The 20,329-nt window shown below is 54.6% G+C and overlaps 1 protein-coding gene across 1 annotated transcript in view; it reads left to right on the forward strand.

Moving 5' to 3' along the window:
• The window catches only part of Stx18 (syntaxin 18), a 169,741-nt gene extending 160,039 nt beyond the window's left edge, over positions 1-9,702 (forward strand). Inside the window, exon 12 of the mRNA XM_076863896.1 lies at positions 9,630-9,702. The gene's annotated coding sequence lies outside the window, so the exon portion shown is untranslated. The remainder of the gene's footprint in view (positions 1-9,629) is intronic.
• The last annotated feature ends 10,627 nt before the right edge of the window (positions 9,703-20,329 follow it).

Genomic DNA, 20,329 nt, shown 5'->3' on the forward strand with positions numbered 1-20,329 from the left:
CACTGTTCAGGACATTAAGGCATCAATCCTGCAAACGTGCAGTGACTGGAGATCCCAAGTCCAAGTAATTTACACAGGGCTGAGGTGGCTCTTGCTTGAGCAGGGACTTGACGAGAGATTAGGCTGAAGAGGCCACCATCATAGAAGTGGGGATGTTGAAGCTACAATGGTGGTTGAAGGTCAACCAAAAATAAATGGTACCAACAGGGCTTGATCTCCCCTCTGGACCCCAGCTTCATCTTAGCACCAACCATGTAATTCCAGTGCCACAAAGGATTTTTAACACATTTGGTTTTTCTAAACGACTCTTGGCTGTCTGTACGTCAAGGTTGCAGATCAGAGGGATATACCCACTGTTTAAATGTCTGAAGTAACCCCTGGCTGTCCTCCCCAGGACAGCCAGATCCTGCTCCTCAACACTCAGAGCCAACCTACTATTTCTACCAAGTCCAAGGCTGATGGAGATTTCCCTTGTCCCACTAGTTGAAGTTCATATCCTCACTGCAACAGGCAGTGTGACAGTCGCTAGGCCACATGAATTGGTCTGTTTTCCATTACTATAAGGAAATACCTGAGGCTGGAACTTTATAAATAGGTTCATGTGGCTCACAGTTCTGGAGGTGCAAGGGCATGGTGTCAGCATCAGCTCAGCTCTGGTGAGGACCCTTTGGTGAATTGGCATCATGGCAGGAGGAAGTGTGAGAAGATAGGAAGCCAGAGTGAGCAGGTGAAAAGTAACTCAGAACTACCTGAGTCCCAGGGGACCTCTCACCAGGGCCCACCTCTTAAAGGCCCCACCACTTAACATCACCACCCTGGGGACTAAACTTCCAACACCCAAACAAAAATTGGGGGGAAATCCCAGCCAAACCCTAGCACCATGCCCTGATCTGGAACCTCGTCCCTTCCTACTCCAAACCGTGTCACTCTGGGTAAGCAGATTACTCTCTCTGTGCCTCGGTTTCCTTATCTGTATAGATAATATCTCCACCATGGTGGTATTGTAAGAATCAAATGGGCTCTATTAGTTTAAAAAAAAAAAACAGTTCTTGCTTTAGCTATTATTGCTTTGCCTTCTAATTCTGCACCCTTAGGCAGTTGCATATGCTGGAGTCAGGGCGAGGTGATGGGCATTTTTTATGGTTGTGGACAGTCCAGAATGGCTGAGAATCTCCATCCCCACAGTCCTGTGAGCTTATTAGCTCAGAGGAGGCGAGACTGGTTCCAGGCCCTCGGGTTCCTGCATGGGGGACAGGCTGCAGGCTCTGGGCTTCCCACCTCCAGCCTGATCCCAGGACAGGTGCACGCTGTGCTGTGAGGGAGGTGGCCCAGCACCAGCAGCAAGCGGAAGCTTGGTGCTGCCTGTGTTGATCAGAGAAGGCTCTGGCCATCCCACAGCCTGGAGACGCAGGTCCAGAGACACTTCATCCACACGTCTTTTAACAACTGAGAGACAGCTCAGGTGCCCGAGACAGCTCCATTTTAAAGTGTCTACTTCCCTGGCTCTAGTATATTCCCAAGGCTGTGCCACTGACCCCGCTCCTTCCTGGACACTTAATCACCCCACAAGGAGACCCTGAGGCACTAAGGAGCACACTCCCTGTCCTCCCCTCCCTCCCAACCCTGGCAGCTCCCAGTCTGCTTTCTGAATTCACCTCTTCCACAAAGCTGATGGCTTCACTGTTCTCTGGTCCCGTTCCTAGCTCACAAAGTCAGCCAGCACACTGCCGTGGCCTGGGGGGACCCAGGCTCTGGGTCTTTCTGCAAACCACAAAATCCACTGGCCTGGAGAAGCATCAGCCACCCTGGTGGAGTCCTCGCTGTCCCTCCTCTCCCTGAGCTGCTGCCACACTCCACCCCTCCCCGGAGCCCACAGGCCTTCGGAAACACTTTTTGCTTTGCCCCTGGTCCACTTGGCAAACTCCCACTCACCTTTCAAGCCCGGGTTCAGTGTCGCCTCCTCTTTGAATCTGGCCTGTCTTTATGCTAGTCTGGATCTGGTATTCACATCTCTTTCTAGACCGCAAGCAAATCCAGGTAGAACGGCTTCATCTTTCATTTCCCTGTCTCCCGAGAGGCACTGAGGAGTCGGGCAGATTGGCGCCAACTTACTGCCCACTCACAGGAAACTTGTTTAATCATTGCTGGGGAAGGCGTGTTCCAGTGTACAGTAAGAAAACACGTGGCCTGGTTCAACCTGGAGGCAGGGTCGTCCACCATGTCATTGTGACATCCTCTCTCCTAAATGTTACCTTATTACAAATGCTCATTTCTGGAAAACTCAAAATATTTAAAAATATACAAATAGACAAAAACATACAGTTGCTGGTGGTCCCCACGGTTTTACTTACCTCTGTATTTCTCAGCACTTGGCCATTTAAAGCAATCTGTAATAGTTAGCAGCACATGGGCTGTTTTGTTTCTTTGTTTATATTCTCAGGAACTGAGTCAATACTGTCATGGCGCTCAGAGGCACTTGGGGACCTAGTACGTGTTTAAAAGGAACTGTGTGCATGCGTTTTGTTTTAGGTTTGGGGAGGTTGTTGTTTAGTGTTGTTTTGCCTTATTGTCTTAGTGAACTACTCAGCCATTCCTGATTTTCCCAAATTATTTCTAAGATCCATGTTGCCCTGGTGCTGAGGCCCTTGACCTTGGTAGTGTGTGAGCAAGAAAATAATAGCCAAAGGCTCTGGTGAGTGGCCCTCTCTGGACCACAGTTTCCTTTCTATACATTGATAGGATATTCACAAAATCATTTTTATTTTTTTTTTTTTAGCTCCAAGATTTGGTATATAAGACAAGATGATTTTCAAACGTTCCCTATTTTGATTCCCATTTTGAGTGCAGAACATTTCAATTTTGCATCATCAGTGGGCATAAAATAGTAGAAGCTGACTTCTTTACATTTGGGTGCCCACCTCTAAGGTTCTGGGAGCTAATTCCTGTTACCTGTCCACCTTCTTCTCTTACAAGCCGGGCTATTTTCAAATGTTCAAATCTGCCTAACCTTGAAGAGGACATTAAAATGGGAAAATACTTAGGACAAGAAGTATTGTCCCTGTCCAGCTAGAAAGAACCTGAAAGGACTACTAGTGGCCCCAGGTTCCCCATCAGTGGAGGCAGGGGAAGAGGGAGGAGAAGCAGCCCCCCCACCCCAAATAGAGCACAGTAGGGGAGGGAACCCACAGGGACTTCTAAAGGGCGTGTCCCATCGAATACACTTTATTTTTAGGGGTGGGAGTCAAATTCAGAAGCCAAGCTCCACAAAGTTTGCTTGAGGCAGCGCAGATCCAGGGGCAGATCCAGGGAAGCAGTCTCCTAGAGGCAAGGGTCTTACAGAGGACCAGCAATCCTCTAGTTCCACACCTGCGTTTCACATCTGGGCCAGCAAGGGGCAGATTGTCACTGGCCACCCAGCAGAGAGGCAGAGCCTGCCCTAGGACTCCCAGAGAGCAGATGAGCTCACAGACGGTCAGGTCAGGGTTCTCCAGAAATGGAACCAGTAGGAGACATAGTTAAATCTGTGTGAGACGGAAAGAAGTGGAGTTGGCTCAGGTGATTGTGGAGGCAGAGAAGTCCCTGACAGGCCAGTTGTAGCGTAGCTCAGTCCAAGATCAGAGGGCTCAGATGTGGGGAAGCTGACGGCATAGCTCTCAGTCTGAGACCCAGGGTGCGACTGGTGCAAGTCCCGAAGTCCAAGGTCAGACAGGCTGGAGCTCTGAGGTCCAGAGGCAGGAGAAGCAGAGTGACCCAGCTCCAGGAAAGATGGGGGGGGGGGATCCTCCCCTCCTTTCTGGATCCAGTCTGGGCCTCAGCAGACTGGATGGTGCCTTCGACCATGAGGACATATATTCCCCACTCAGCCCCTGAACTCTCAGGTCAGTCTCCTCAGACACTCCCAGAAGTGACACTTTACCAGTCCCTAGGTATTCCTTAATGCAACCAGGCTGACACCCGAAGTCACCCGTCACAGATCAAGCCAGCTTCCCTCTGCCCACTGCTTCCCTCCCTGCCCTGAGAGCCCAGATGGTGCTGTCCAGGGCACCTGCCCTTGGCCCTCAACCCTCCCCCTAGGACACGAGATGCCCTTGTGGACTAGAGCCTGCTCCAGTGGATCCCATGCCCTCTGGCCAAGCAGGCTGGCCCTGTTCTGGGGGTCCCCATACCCCAGGGCAGCCCAGTTCTTCCAGGCTTTTCTCTCCCCTCCCCTCCTGCACCCTGATATGAGCTCTGGCCACTGAAGCCTCCTCCGTGCTCTGCGCCCTGGCCACACCTTTGCAAATGATGCTTTGGAACCCAGTCTCTTCCAAGGACCCCTCTCAGCTTGCAGCCCCCTCTTGGCATGGAGAGACACCAGTGCCAAGGCCTGGGAAATCCCTACCTCCTGGAGCAGGAGACCCCTCCTCCGCCCTCCTCCAGGGAAGAAGGGATGGTGATGGCCGCAGGGAAGTACTTTCCCTTCCATTGCCCTTGATTGCTTTTTATTTTCATTTTTTTGTTAGCTTCACAAAAATCCTGCAGGGAAAGGGCAGATACTGTCATCCCCATTTTGCAGATAAAGGGACAACAAGGGGCTGACATGGTGGCTAAGGACAGCTACCACACCGTGTGCTGTCAGTGATGCACACCTTCTGGGCAAAGCACAGTCCACATGCAGATGGGCTCTGTAAGGACACCATGTCCAGGTGAGGCCACCAAGGCCTGGGAGACACATGGTCATTAAGACGAAGCTGGCAGAGGTGTTAGCAGAGGGGAGACGAGCACACGCTGTCCCTGTGGGTTCCCAACCAGAGATGCCGCCCAGCCCCTCCCCAGCCTCCGCCTGCCCTTATGCTCAGGTAGTTGGCCCCTTCTTCACTCCATTTAGAACTCCAGTGGAGGAGGCAGGTCCCCTTAACCTGGACACAAGCCCCCTCCCTGGGAAAGCAAGCCCTCCCTCCCAGACCTGGTTTTCCTTCCGTAACAGGGGGGTTGGGGCTGAAAGAACTGGATTCCCCTGCAGCCAAGAGCCACTTCTCTGGGTTGTGCTCTGGCACCTTGAACCATGGCCCCTGAGACATCAGAGCCACCACGCCGAAGGTCTCACCATGCCAGAGGGCACACTGAGGTCCCACAGGCTCTTGCCCACACCTGGGCATGAGCAGTAAAGACCATAGGATTTGATTTCCCTGGGCTCCTTCCTGCCCTTCTCATAAGCATTCCAACATCACCCTCAGCAGCTAAGAACCAGGCTTCTAGCTTGTTGCAATAACTTGATTTAAATTATTTAGCTGGTAAATGATTATAAAAGCACTTTACCAAAGTAAAGAACCACAGAAAGGCCAAATTCTAGTAACAATGGTACCGCCATAAGCTTGGATTAATTATGGAATTTTTAAAGGCCCGAGGATGGATGATGCAATTCATTCCATGCTTTGTGGAGCCAGTATCCCTGGAGAGTGTGGAGAACATGGGCTCCCCACATTGACCTGGAGATTCACGGCCAAGGCCAGGCGGCTCAGGATGACCTAATGGGGCTTTTCCATCCCCACCGTCTCCGCTTGGCAGCTGGGGCTGGGGCTTTGGTAGTTGCCGCAGAGGGAAATTATCACTCCTTCACCCCCGGAGCAGCCCTGATCTGAAGGTCCTGAGCTGTCCTTGGACTTCTGGCATGATCATTTTTCTAGCGTCCACAATCCACAACCTTCTTCTGTCAGCAGGCACACCCCCTTTCTCAGGCCCAGCTGAGGAATGGGGTCAGTTCCTTGTGAGCAGATTTTCCGGCAATTGCATTTTGATCCATCTCATCTACTTTTCCTCCTTGTAGAACAGAGTCATTCTAAAATGCAAGACACATTGTCCTGCCTTCCGAGACAGAGGACCTTGAAAAGAATTTAAGCACCTCTTGGAGAATTGGGTCAGCTTCATGAATACCCATTTTCCAAGCTGGGCAACGTGGGGGCTAGGGCCCCCCACCCCACCCTGAATGTCCCCAGGCTGTGGGGCCTGGTTACCATTTGGGCCTGCTCCTGTGACCTCTGCCCTGACAGGGGCCTGCACAAGGTCCTCACTACTCCACGCCACCTCTTCCCGAGGTGTATTCTCTAATTTGCTACAAGATAGAAGCCAGGCTGTCAGGCTTACTAGAAGCACATCTGAGTAAGGCAGTTACAGTGGGTTGAATAGCATCCCTCCAAAAATTGTGGCACCTGGAACCTCAGAATGTGAGCTCATGTTAAAATAGGTCTTTGCAGGCATGAAAGATGAGGATCTTGAGATGAGATCATCCTGGATGTAGGGTGGGCCCCGAACCCAACGACTGGTGTCCTTCTAAGAAGGGATAGAGGGGGACACATCACGCAGAAGGCCATGGGAGACAGAGGCAGAGACTGGAGTGACACCTCCATAAGCCAAGGACTGCCAAGGGTTTCTGGGAGCCACCAGAAGCTGGAAAAGGGGCATGGAGCAGATTCCCCAGAGCCTGCCTAGAGCATGGCCTGTGGACGCCTTGACTTTGGACCCGAGCTTCCAGAGCGGCGGGAGAGCACATTGGTGTTGATTTAAACTGCACAGCTCATGGCAACTTGTTACGATAGTCCCAGGAGACAGTCAGAGGCTCTGAGGCCCAAATAGCTTTCACACTGTCGATGCTTTCGAGCTATATTTTAATATATCACATATTTCAGCAGCTTCTGCATTGTTTTGAGTTCTACAAGCACTTTGCACATGTGTGAGTTTCCATGATTAAAGCTCAGGAGAAGGAGGAGATATGGCCACTCAGTACTGCTGTTCTTGGCTACTGCCTGCACAGGCCAGGAACTAGGCTAGCTGTCCCCTGGTCCCCAGTCTTTCCTAGAGGGATGCTGCTTCTCCATGGGCACAGTCCTCAGCTTTGGATTTTCGAATCATCCACTGTGTTAGAACGGGGACGGAACTTACTGAGCATTATCAGTCCAAGGCTGTGGTTCTCCAAATGTGGTCCCTGGACCAGCAGCAGCCTTAACTTTGAGAAATGCAGATTCTCAGGCCCCACCCTAGACCTGCTCCATCAGAACCTTTATCTTTGAATAAGTCCTCTGGGTGATTCTGATGCACACTTGAGTTTCAGAATCACTGGTCCCAGATTTGCAACTGGAATTCTGCAGGTCAAGCTGTACTTGTTTGGAGTCTTTACAATTGCCTTTACAGGAAAAAAAATTTTTTTTATTTTGAGAAGTCTGACAGCAAACATTGCCATGTGGCAAACTGCCTAAGCATGATGGCGCCCACCCCACCCCTTCCTGCCTCGGATGGGCCTCTGCCCCACTCACTAGGCTTCCTAACCACCTGGCCCTGCAGGCACATGAGTGTGAGACCACATCTCCTCAGTTACCTCATTTGACAGTGGGAAACAGAGGGGCCCACGAGGGCAGGAGCCCGTGTCTGGTCCACGGCAGGCAGGTTACTCCAACAGCTCCGAAACCTTAGCAGCAACTCAAGGAAAGGACAAGAAGTTCATCCTTGGGGGACCTGGTAACCAGGGTCCTGAGGCACCAGCTCTGGAATTAGATGGGTTGGCGGCCCCATGGTCTCAGGAGGAGAAGTGGAGCACAGAATGGGGCAAGGCCACGAGAGGGACAGGAGGGAAAGGTGCAGAGCTTCAGATGATGACCACGAAAAAACCACCTGGGAAATAAGTGTGAATAAAGCCATGTGGACCCTGGAACTCTCACGTCCTCTGGGCTGTGCAACAGGGCAGCCAGTGTGCAAACCAGCATGGCGGCCGCTCTTCACAGCACTGGGCAGAGACTTGACATGTGACCCAGAAGTTCTGCTCCCAGGTGTGTGCGCAAGAGGATTAAAGCATCTATTCACACACAACATTCATATAAACAGAGCTCAGAGCACCACTAAATTCTCATAGCCCCCAAATGGAAATAACTCAAACGTCCACCAACAAATGGGTGGATACACAATGTGGCCTGACTGGGCGATGGGACTCTTTTCAGCTACAAAAAGTAAGGGAACACCACCACCTGCCCCAGCAGGATGCTCTGGAAAGAAGCCAGACATGAAGGACCATGTTGTTAATCCCATTTATAGGAAATGTCCAGAAAAAGACAAACCCGTAGAGACAGAAGTGGGGTTAGGGTTACCAAGGGCTGGGGACAGGGGATGGGAGGTCACTACCGATGAGGCTGAGCTTCCCTGGGGTGGTGAAGAGTCTAGGGTTAGTGGTGCTAGTTGTACAACCCTGAATGATGAAAAACCATTGAACTGGATGCTTTTAAATGCTGTATTTCAGGGTGTGTGAATCATTAAACTTCAATGTTTTAAAAAGGTGGTGACAGGTAAAATGAGCAGAGCCCTCTCTGTGGTGGGAAATGAGAGAAAGGCAGGGACAAGAATGACTGGAAAGCTCTGGAAACCTCCAGACACTGTGCCTGCGGTGGTCCTGTGGGGGGCGCGCTGCACACCGTCTCCTGTGGTCCCCCTGCCCTGGAAGGCAGGGCAACCCCCAGCTCGGTGCATGTGACTTTTGGGGAAACTGAGGCTCGGGGTGCTTGCTCAAGACCCCACAGCAGGGAGCCGGGCTGGGCCGGTCGGTCCTCCTCGGGTCTTGGTGCTGCTTGTCCACTCCGCCCCAGGAGCTCCAGGAGGGCAGACGCGGGACTGGTTCCTGGGATGCTCCCCGTAAAGCAGCTGCCATGGCATCAAAGCCCTTGAAACAGGCAGGACATGGAGGGGCTGGGCACCAAGCCTTCCATTTTGTCCTCTGGGTCATTCTGGCTTCTGAAGTCTGTTTTTAAAACTCCAATAATAACCCTTGAATGTGAAATGAAAATATTTTCCCAGCAAAAGCTGCGTCCGTCCATCCATTCACGTGAAGGGGAGTCTGGGCCGCAGCAGCCGGGCTCATGCCGCTGCCCGCCTCTGACCAGCCAGGGAGATGAGATTTATAAATGATACAGCTAATTGTGTTTTTCTACAAGATTAATTTTATTGTCCCATTATCTGCTCCTTCTGAGCCTGCTCAGGGAGGATTATGTCTCAGCTCTCGGGAGCTTTCATTAATAATTAGGTCACCTTTAGCCAAGAGCCCTGCGTGCCTCGGGCGGCAGCCACACAGTGTCCCCTCTGCTGATGTCCATGCTTCCAGTGGGGAGGTGGCCTGTCTCACCTCTGACAGTGAGAGAGTCAGCATTTTCCTGGGGTCCCCTATGCACCAGGCATTGTGCTGGGGTGTTTTTTTGTGAAACCTCACAACAGCCCATCAGTTCCCATTTTACAGATGAGGAGGCTGAGTGTCACCTCTGCAGTATGGTAAGACACAAAGCCACCTAGCCGCAGATTTGAACCCAAAGCCAGAGCAGCCCTTCCCTGCCACCTGGCCACTCTCACCCAGTTCAGAGTTGGAGGGCAGATTCTACTCCCCTGAGGGCTACAAGGTGCACTGATCAGAAACCCCCTGAAAAGGTGAAGCCCCACTGAACATGGCACTGGTCAGTTTTCATTGGTGGTGGAAGACAGGGTGGGTGTGGAGGAAGGGCTGGACACTCCCCGAGTTCCCAGTGGCTGGGCGTCAGCTCTGGGCCATCCTGGCTCTCTTCCTTGCCTCTGGCCTTCACCATCAGCCTGGAGTGTGATTCGCATTCTCTTCTCTTTTCCAGATGACAGACTGAGGGTCTGGGACCAACCCTGAACGACTGGCACCTCCCCTGGGATCCAAACAACACCTGCTGGCACTGGGGCATCTGTGCCTTTCACAGGGGAGACAGCACGAGGTGAGCATCCTAGTGGGTACAGTGACTGCAGGTGTTTGATAGCAACTGTGGGTGGAGGAATTCCCAGAAACTGAACCAGTGTCATGGAATCCACAGTCTAATGGGGTGAGTCTCTATTATCTAATAGGCCGTGAAGCTAAATACTAGACTTTCCAGCCCCCGTCACAGATATGGGGACCAGCCAGTCTAAAAGACTTAGATAGTACAGATAGAGTACTATCTAAGTCTTTTGGGGTGTCTATAGGAGACCTCAGGACTTGGAGAACTCTTCACGCTTCTTTCTATGTTAAATACAAAAGGGATGTTTGGAGCCACAGCAGCCTTCTTCAGTCCATGAGTCTACAACACAAGGGTGAAAACCAGCTAATTGTGGTCATCTGATAGGCATGGTGACACCTGCCTGTAATCCCAGTGACTCAGGAGGCTGAGACAGGAAGATTACAAGTTCAAGGTCAGCCTGGGCAACTTAGACCCTCAGCAACTTAGGGAGCCACCCTTAAAAAGTATTGGGGATGTATCTCAGTGGTAAAGCACCCCTGATTTCAATCCCTAGTACCAAAAAATAAATATCAAAACAAAACAACAAATTGTGATCATCTTTGAGCAATTGCCCTGTGCGGGCAATCACACATGTCTTGCTCCATGAGAAAAGCAAAGCCTTCCTTCCTTATGCCCTGCTGGACAGGATTCCTGTCCCTTGAAGCTGAGCACCTGTCCGCTGACCCAGGCTCAGACATATTATTGTGGTAGAGACGCACATTGGCCCCATCTTCTATTCTCTACTTCTTCCATAGAGTAAAAATTTCTGGGAAGGGAGAGGGACGGGCATGAGAAAGACGGGAATGAAAGGGACATCACTCTCCTATGCTCAGATACGGATATGCCACCAATGGGACTCCACATCATGTTCAACCACAAGAACGGGAAGTCCTACTCCATGTGTGAACGACGTGTCAGAATGCACTCTGCTGTCACGTGTAACCAAAAGCACATAGAAAACTGGGGGAAATCCCTCCAGGCCCATGTCTGACAGCAAAAACTCCTCAGCAAGAAGGGGAAGAGCAGAGTGTGAGGGCCCCCATCCTCCCCAGGGGACAGTCGGTGCAGAGTCCGGCCGTCTTTTCTGTTCCCTCTCCCCTCCTGCCACCTGTCACTTGGGTGCCACCATGAGGAGAGGGTCCCACTTAGGAGAGCGCGGCTGGGAGCTGGAAGCACTTCCTGGGTAGACCCGGACTTCGCATCCAAGTCTATTTGGTTTTCAATTTTTGTTTTGTTTTAATATTTTTTTTAGTTGCAGTTGACACAATACCTTTATTTTATTTATTTATTTTTTAGATATTTATTTATTTATTTTTTGGTTAAACACAATACGTTCATTTTATTTATTTATTTTTATGTGGTGCTGAGGATCCAACCCCGCGCTCTACCGCTGAGCCACAACCCCAACTCTTGTTTAAGCCATTGTTATTGGGAATTTTCTGTCCTCACAGTTATAGCCAGTCTCCTGAGTTGGTTTCCTTTGGCGGCTGTAACAAATGACCACACACTGAGTGGCTCAGGACAGCCGGGCACAGCGTATTGCCGCCGCGTTCCTTAGTTTGTGGCCCCTTCTCCGCCTGCAGAACCCAGCACCTTGCCCTTTCCTCTGTCAACCTTGCGGCTCTTTCTCATAGTGACACCAGGCACAGGGCACAATCCTGAACCACCTCCCACCTCAAGCCCCCCTCCTGCTGAGGTGCGGAGGAGGCGGGAGCAGGGGTGGGCGCTATCCCTGTGTGGCAGAGTGGCTGAACCCTCCCAAATCTCTCTGCGGAGGCCTCACCCCCAGCGTGATGTATATCGGGGGTGGGGCTGTGAGGAGGTGAGCAAGAGGAAGTGAGGTCATAGAGGGGCTAGGAAGAGGAGGACACTGCAGCTCACCCCCTGGGGAGGACACAGTGAGAAGGTGGCTGCAAGCCAGGAAGCCAGGCCTCCCCGCGTCCACCCGGAGGCATCTGGATCCGCCCTCCTGGCCTCCAGAGCTCCTGTTGTGACCTGCTTTGTCTGGGGCACTTCCTGAGGACACCTCTGGCCAGCTCACACACTGGCCTTTTAAAATTAGCAGTAGTTGTAAGTTTAGTAGACGTGTAACAGACTTGGATGTTTCTATGAGTTGAATGACTTGAGTTCTGCAGAAGCTGGGACCCGATTTGGAAGTCCATGAACTTCCCTCCCGTGTGGGAGGGGTGGTGGGAATCAGGCCTGAACCGGATCTCAGTTTCCTGGTGCGGAGCTGGCTGTCCGCAGCCCTTGCCCTCCAAGTCCGTCTCTCATCTCTAAAGAGGATACTGATGTCCACAGAGGTTCCCTGTAGTCCCTCGCCCTGATGCTTCCTGTGCCCATGCCTGGCTCAGCTTGGAGCAGGGAAAACCAGGCACTCACCTCCCTTTCCTCACCACCAGCCCCGGCAGCAGCCTGGCCCGGCGGCCTCCAGCCCTCACCAAGCCTACCTCAGAAGTCCTAGATCCCCCTACAGGGCTGGCCAGTGCCTCCCTGGAGGAGAGTGGGAGGACCCCAGGCTTTGGAGCAGGAGCCGGGCTCCTGTGTGGTGGTGTGTGTGGGGGGGTGCCGCCTCCTTACCCATGAACTAGAGGCCTCAGAGGCCTTCCTGCTCCTGGACTGCCCTTGGGGCTCCCTGCCCAGCTGGAATGAAAGGGTAAGGAACCAGCCCTGTCAGACCTGAAAGCACCAGGGACACGGGAGGAAGTGTCCCATTTCCCTAAGCTGCAGCGAGGCCTCCGAGCCTGCACTGAGCACTGATGGGCAGGCACTGTCCTTGGTGCTGGCTGGATCATCTCCAGGATTCTCACCACATCTTCTGAGGCCATTAGGGTGTCCATTCTACAGATGAGGATACTGATGTCCACAGAGGTTCCCTGAAGTCCAATGCCAGCCCTCAAGGAAAGTGCCTTTTCAAGTCTAGGGGCCAGTGGTTGATAATGGCCTCACCCATGTCAGGGAGGCTGGATGGGAAAGGTCAGTGATGGAGGTAGTGAACTAAAGCCCAATCCTGCGAGTGGGGAGGGGGGTGTGGATTCTATACTAAAGAAAGAATGGGGGGTGCTTAGGAATTGAAAAAGGAGGATTCATGCCCTTGCACTCTGAGCCAGTGACGAAGAAAGAAAAACAACCCTGGAATTCCCAGAGCATCCAGCTGGAGGCATTCACCATCGTCCTCCTGGGGGCCTGGGGGCCAGGGAACCTATAGCACATGGGCTCAGGAAGCAAGCGTGCCCGGTGCTTACTGAGCTCAACCCCAGGGACACACGTGCCAGGCCCTCAGAGATGCACGGCAGCCCAGAGCAGGTAGTCACGGGTCATGAGGTGTGTCCATGCCAAATGCCGGGCACTGCCCACCTCCGCTGCGGTGGGATCCAGGATCTGCTAGTAGACCCGCAGGAGGCAGAGGGGCCAGAACCAAGGACCAGAGCACTGATTGCTCTGGCATGGGAGGGGCAGCCTGTCGGGCCCACGGCTCAGCACAGGTTGGTTGGGATGACTTTTCCTGACTTTGGGGCTTAGGACCATCTTCGGTTGTCGAGCGTGTGGCCTGGTGATTTGGGCAGGTGCATAGGGGCCCTGAGTATGGGAACCCAATAAAGGAAGCGGTGGTTTCTGGATCGATTGGTTTGTGTTTGCCAAGTGTGCCCACCAGGCTGGGGTGATGGGAGGCAGCGGTGTCACCGGGCAGTCCAGGCCAAGGCAGAATGGTGCACGCAGGCGCAGGGGTGCTGGGTGCGCAGGGATGTTGGGTGACACTGCCAACATCCTGTCATCTCTGACTTACAGACAGGCAGTTTCATGTGGTTCAGGTGCTCCTTAAGTCAGTGCCCCTCAAGTGAGTGAACAGATACCTCACAGATGGGCGTCCACTAAGTCATGAAGCTCATGTCGTCCTGCCCTGTGGCTGCCACAGCAAATACCACAAACCGGGTACTTTAAAGCATCAGAAGTTTATCCTCTCGTAGTTCAGAAGGCAGGAATCCCAGGTCAAGGTGTGGGCAGGGCCGTGTCCTCCTCCTGCTCTGGGAGTCCTCCCTGCCTCTTCCAGCTTCTGATAGCCTTGGCAAGACTGGGCTCCTCGGCTCATGGACGCAGGGCTCCTGTCCCCACCTGTCTTCACAGCTCGCGGCTCATCTCCTGTGCGAGGGCTCTTGTCACTGTGTTGGGGCCCTGCCTGGTGATCCAGGATCATCTCACCTGGAGGGCCTCAGAGGTCTCCGAGGACCCTTCTGCCAGATAAGGTCACATTCGAAGGCTCCAGGATTAGCTTGAGGACAGGCCTCCTCAGGGGCCACCAGCCAACCCACTGCAGCTCCTCCAGAGGTTCCTGTGCCTGCCTCACCGCCACCGAGCTGGGGCTGGACAGCCCTGGCCATCATAATGTCCCCACCCGAGACTGGTGCCAGCCCCGGCGGCCCCATGTGTGCGCCAAGCTATGGTCCCATCCTGGTCCCAGCCCTGGAGCTGCGGCTGCCCTTCCTCCCTTCAATCAGGGCCTCGCCCGGCTCCTGCCAGCCACCCAGCCCGTGCTACGCGCACACCAGGGTCTTCCTGCGTCTGGACCTTCCTGGCCTACAACTGGTCTTCCATGTCACTGCTTCTGGCTGAAGGATTGTGAAACCACGCACAGGAAGACGTGAGAGTCTCTGGGGCAGCTGCTTCCTAGTGGGCATTGACTGGGCAGCTCGGGTGGGGTACCCTGGGGTCTCCTTTGCAAGAGGTGGGTGAGCAGCTCATGCTCATTGGTGAGGACCTGAGGCTGTGGGTGAGACCCAGGAGGAACCAGAACTGACTCTTCCTGAGTGCGCCAAATGCCGTCAGTGTCCCTCTGCAGAAAGTGGTATCATTCCCAGAGAGGTAACAGCCAAGGTCACTCAGCAGCAAGCAGTAAAAGTGAAGTTTGACCTGGTGTCCCTTTGCCTCTTCAAGCTGGGGGTGGGGTGCTGTAAGGGGAGTGGACAGAGATGTGTCGTGGAGAAGGTGACAACTGTACAGAGCTAAAAGTGCTGGGCTGGAGGGGAGGTGGACCTGGGTGGAGGGGACGAGGGCGTGGTGCGTGTGGCTGGTGAGTCCTTGGTCAGAGCCCAGCCTCCGTTTGGCCTCTCTCCCCTGCGGTTCCCCCACCCCCCACCCCCGCTTTCCAGGCAGGTCCTCCCCCTCTGCAGTGTCCTGCGGCGTTACTGCCTCGCACACAATAAATTAGGGTCTTTAAACCGTAAAAATCAGCATTTGGACTCCAGTCACGAGCGAGGGGTTCAGCCTGCTCCTGGTGCCGTGAGATAGAGCGACCTTGGTATGAGGAGCCGAAGTCATTCCCCGGCCTGATGGGAGGGCGACAGGGACTTGGGGCGGGCAGTCCTCAGCAGGCCAGAAAGGTCCCCTAGGAGGGGCGGGCCTGGGGCACTAGAGCCCAGGGCCTGTGGCCATCTGCTGGGCAGCGCTTTGGCAGAGCTGCCTCCAGTCAGGTGCCCTGCGTGCTTCGAGTCACGGTGATCACCTGTCCTCTGCCCCTGGGGGAGGAGCCATGGTGGCCTGTGTTACTGAGGAGCAACCAGGCCCACAGAGGCTGTCTGCCCAAGGTGGACAGCAGGGGTGCAGCGGGGGCCCTGTCGCTACCCTGCAGTCCTTGCCCTTCTTGCTGCTGGGCGGCCTCCGTGCCTTCTCTGTGGAGCATGGCGGCTGCTCCTCCTCCCCTGCGCCCTGCTGTGTGTGTGGCACTTCAGTCCCAGCCTGCACTGTCCTTCAGTGGGAGCCTGAGGCTCACGAGTCTGGTGGCGATCCTCTAGCCTGCAGGGGGTGAGCAGCAGAGCCCAGAGCAGGGCACCAAGTGCAGTGCAGGGCGCCTCTGGGCCTCTACTTGCTCACCCACCACGTGTTCAGCCCCACATCCCCCAGCGCCCAGGGTTTCCGGGTACTGATCTGATAGTGGGGACACAGAGGTTAGATGAGGTCAAGCACTGTTTCCCATGGGGTCAGAGTGGGGGGGTGGAGGGTGCCAAGAAAGGAATCAGATCTCAAGTGTGTGTCATCAGAGGGCGCAATGGACACTGCTTGGTGTGCCAGGGAGGTTTCCAGAGCAGAAGCGTGCCCGGGAGGGCAGAGGAGATGGATGAGGCTCTGCGGGCTCGTTAGGGCATAAGACTGGGCAGAACCGCAGGCGGGATCAAGGAAGTAGAGCAAATGGAGAGTGGAGGTACTGGAGTCCAGGGACTCCTGGTGCGGGGCACTGAGACCAGAGGGGCAGAGTTGGTCCCAGAGATCTTCCAGATCCGCCCCCCTGAGCTCAGAACCTGCTCTGTGGCTGGGGTGGCTCTGCAGGGCTTGGGCAGGGTGCGCATGCTCCCTGGGGCATCTATGGGCCTCCTGGTCAAGTCCCAGCAGGCGGCTTTCTGATCTGCAGTGTGCCATGTGTTCCGGGAGAGACAGGGAGCGTTTGGGCTTAAAATGATCATTAACCTAAATGTTTGGGAAAGCACTTTTGCGAGTATGCAGGCATAGATTTCACAGCAACTTGGAAACTGCAAAACCAGCCAAAGAGCTGAGGCCTGCTCTGCTGCATCCAGCAAGATGGCTCCTGACTGCACATGCCCACGCATGCCAATCTCCCTGGGCATGGGAGGCCTGGGAGGGCTCTGCACACGGCCCAAGAATGGGCCAGCTGCAGGCGGCAGGTCCCACTTAGGGAAATGCATATTTATTCCAAGGAGTCCAGAAAACTGGGTGCACACTCCAGTAAGCACCCAACCCTGATACTTTACCAGCTGCCTATGGCCCTAACTTCTCCACAGGAGACACAGAGGCTGACCCAGCACTGCCAGGCGCTGACCGGCCAGCCCCATGCGACCTCGGCAGCAGTGAGCCCTGGGCTGCCTGGCAACACCATGCTCCCAGCCCCCAGCACTGCAGGGAGCTCTTCACAGACCCTGGGAAGGAAGAACAAGGCTCTCCCTGCTGGGCGTGGACCTGGGGAGCATGTGGCTTGGAAAGCCTGTGGGGAAGAGGTGGGGGCGGTTGGGGGCTGACCCACCTGCTCTGATGTGTTTAAAGGCCCTGACACGCCAGCTGCTGTGGTGTGCATCTGGAATGTTCCCAAAGGCTCTTGTGCGGAGGCCTGGCCCCACTGTAGCAGTGCCAAGGTGGGGCTCTGGGAAGTGATTGGATCCCGAGGACTCTGACCTCAGCGGTGGACTGACCCATCGAGAGAGCCACATGTGATGGCATTACTCAGAGCGGGTGGACACTGTAGGTGGGGGGCCTGGTTGGAGAAAGGTGGTCCTGAGGAATGTTCTGGAAGGGCACATCTGGCCCAGCCTTTTCCTGCCCCTCTCTGCTTCCCAGCCACCATGAGAAGGAGCTTGCTCTGCCAGGCCCCTCCACCATCACGCTCTGCTTTGACATGGACCCAGCACCAAGGAGCCAGCTGACCATGGACTGGGACGTCTGAGACAGTGCGCCACAGTGCATCTCTCCCCCTCTAGGCTGGTTTTTACTGGGCATCTGGGCACAGCACAGAAAGCCGGCCAACTCACCAGCCTTCTGCACGCATAGGTGATGCAGACCCATGCAGGCACAGGCGCAGGCACAGGCACAGGCACAGGCAGCCCACCCCAGACGTGTATCTTTTTCCTCTGCTTCCCACTGTCAACAGCTAATCTTCCTGCTCGTCTCTCAACTAGGGAAAGTCAAATTACGTGCTCCACAAGGCAGTGAGGATGACGTGGGTCGGTGACATGTAGACGCCTAGCATCCCATGTGACAGGTATTGGAAATCAGGAAAGGTGAGCACTGGCTGCCCCACCTGGTGCGGACTTGACCCCCTCAAGCTAGTGCGCTGGACTTGGGCCTAAAGGAACTGGGCAGCTGCCACCCCCAGCAGTGCTTGGCAGTGTGGACTCATGGATTTAGAATCTTTTTTTTTTTTTTAATTCTGGGTTTCATGTGGGTGGTGTTCTCTGGGTCAGTGAGGGGTGCTTTTGTCCCCTGTTTGGAGGGGGCAGAGCTGAGTGGGACCTGCCTTGCTCCTATGGTTGTGGAGAGTGGCCCCCAGGCTGCCTGCCCCTCTGGGTGCTCCATGGTGACATGGTGACAGTCCCAGCATGGCCAAGAGACTCGTGGCTCTGGGCACCTCCCAGACTGGAGGTCGCCTGAGAGAGTCTGAGGCCCTGCAGCTGTGGCTGGTGCTGAGGCTCTGGGAGGGCCGGCCTCCTTCCCAAAGTTCCAGAGCTGGCCCTCCACAAAGTGGGGGCCCAATAAACCTTTCTTCAGAGACCCTCTGGCTTCAGGAGTCCTGGTTCAACACATGTGATTCGACTCTCCCACAGGACCCTGGGAGTGGCAGTGCAGCTGCTGGGCCCACTTCCCTGCAGCCTTTCAAACGGTGGAGCTGGAGTCGCTGTAGGATCAGAAAGTCCACGCTGGGCACGTGCCACACGCACAGAAAGCACGGGCCACTCCCCAGGGCCAAGTGAGCAGGTGAGAAGGCAGAGCTCTCCCGGGCCTTGAAGAGGAAGGAACCCTGCACCTGCTGCAGCAGGGATGGGCTTGAGGACACGGTGCCCAGTGACACGAGAGGGCTAATGGCTGTGATTCCACTCACACGTGGCACCAGGCAGCCAGAGTCACAGCAGGTGGGTTAGAGGTTACAGAGGCGGGGAGAAGACGGGACCGACGGCTCAGTGGGGAGACTTCCAGCGTGGGCAGTGGGAAGGTGCTGGGTTGCGGGTGATCCCCAGCATCACGAGAGCAGCAGAGGCTGGTGGGCTGTACCCACAAGCGGTCAGAGGGCATATTTTATATATATATTGCCGCAGTCTGGCTGGGCACAAATCACGAGCCACTGAAGCAGGAACAAACTTTATTTCTGAACTCCACCGGCACACTCCACACATGCTCCCCGGGAACTCTCCCAAACGCCACCCACATGGCTCCTCCAGCAACCACCAACCGGAAAATCCCTCCTCCGGCACGTCCCCAACCAATGAGAACTCTTCAGGAATCCCCGCGAGAGCTCAACCGGAACTCAACGGGAACTCCGCGAGAACTCAAAAGTCATCATCTTAATGGCTTGCTGGCGTCACCTCTCAACCACTACTTCTGGCAAAAATGCCATGCGTCATCCCGACTCGGCTGTGGCCCTCAACAATATATAAAATATGTATTAACCGAATGGAGTAAAAGCAATTGCTATGGCCATTTTACAGCTGTGCACAGGGAGGTACAGAAGGGGAGGCATGCCCAAGGTCACACAGTGTGTGCAGAGCTCACTGTCTCAGTTAAGAAGGCCTCTGCAGCTCCAGAGGGGACCCAGGGGACCTGAAGTGTGCAAAGCCCCCAGGCTGCTTCCTGGCCGGGCCGGCGTGCATTAGGTCCCAGTGCTCAGTGTGGTGGGGGGTGGGGGCATGGGGACCATGAGCTGGGCTCTTCAGGGGAGGTGTTCCAGGTAGGAGGAGGACAGATTGGGAGGGCGTTGGGAGGGCGTTTGTGTTCCCCTGGACCTTTTCTGAACCTCAGAGGCTCAGGGAGGGAGAAGAGTGGAGAGCAGGAAGCACATTCAAAGCCCACCGTTCATCTCCTTCATGCAGGCCAGCACCAGTGGCCAGAGTCCTCAACTGTGACCAGAGTCCAGCCTTGGCTCGGCCTTGGCCTCCACCCCTGGGTAGGCCCCAAAGCTGTCAATAAGCAGCCACTTCGAAGAGTCCAGCTTCCAGCAGCCTGGAGGCTGCACCTCCCTATCTGGGCCTCTCCAGCTTCTCTCCCAGCATCTTCCACTCCAGGCTCACTGTACCCATGGGCTGACCGTCCACCAAGCCATGCTGGTGGCAGGCTGGTCCTTTGGCTTCCTGAAGGTGGCCCCTCCTCACCCACCACCCTCCATGAGCTCCTGTATCACCTTTCTGGAAGCCCCGCCGCAGGCCCACAGGGGGCGCCAGCTCCTCCCCCTAGGCACCCTCATTCCAGCGAACCCTCCACCAGCAGCATCCGCATCACTTATCTCTGGAACCTAGTCAGGCCTGGTACACAGCAGGTGTAAAATCAATATTGATTGAAGTAAATTGAATTAAAATGAAATACAATGAATAGCAATGAAGTGACTTGAAAAGAATTATGAATGCAGCCACTACGGGTGTATGCAGTGAGGAGCAAGGTGACCTCCAAATGGAGCTGCCCACCCCTAACCCCTCGCGACTTGCGAACGTGACTTTATTTGGAATACGTGTTTCTACAGATATTAGTAAGGATCTCTGGGTGAGATCATCCTGGATGACCCACAGGGACTCTGTACCTAATGTCAGTGTCCCGAGAAGAGACACACAGAAGGCACACAGGTAGGAGAGAAGGCCGCCAGACGTGAGGCAGAGGCAGAGGCAGGAACAATCAGTTACCAGCAGGGAAAGGCCTGGAGCTAGCAGGAGTTGGAGGAGGCAAAGAAGCTCCCCACCAGGAGCCCACAGGGGCCCAGCCCTCCTGTAGACCCTCGTTTCTGGTTTCTGGCCTCAGAATATGTCGTAGAGTAAATTTCCATTGTCTTAGGCCACAAGTCTGTG

This window comes from Callospermophilus lateralis, chromosome 8 (genome assembly GCF_048772815.1).
Source record: "Callospermophilus lateralis isolate mCalLat2 chromosome 8, mCalLat2.hap1, whole genome shotgun sequence".
Taxonomy (NCBI): Eukaryota; Metazoa; Chordata; class Mammalia; order Rodentia; family Sciuridae; genus Callospermophilus; species Callospermophilus lateralis.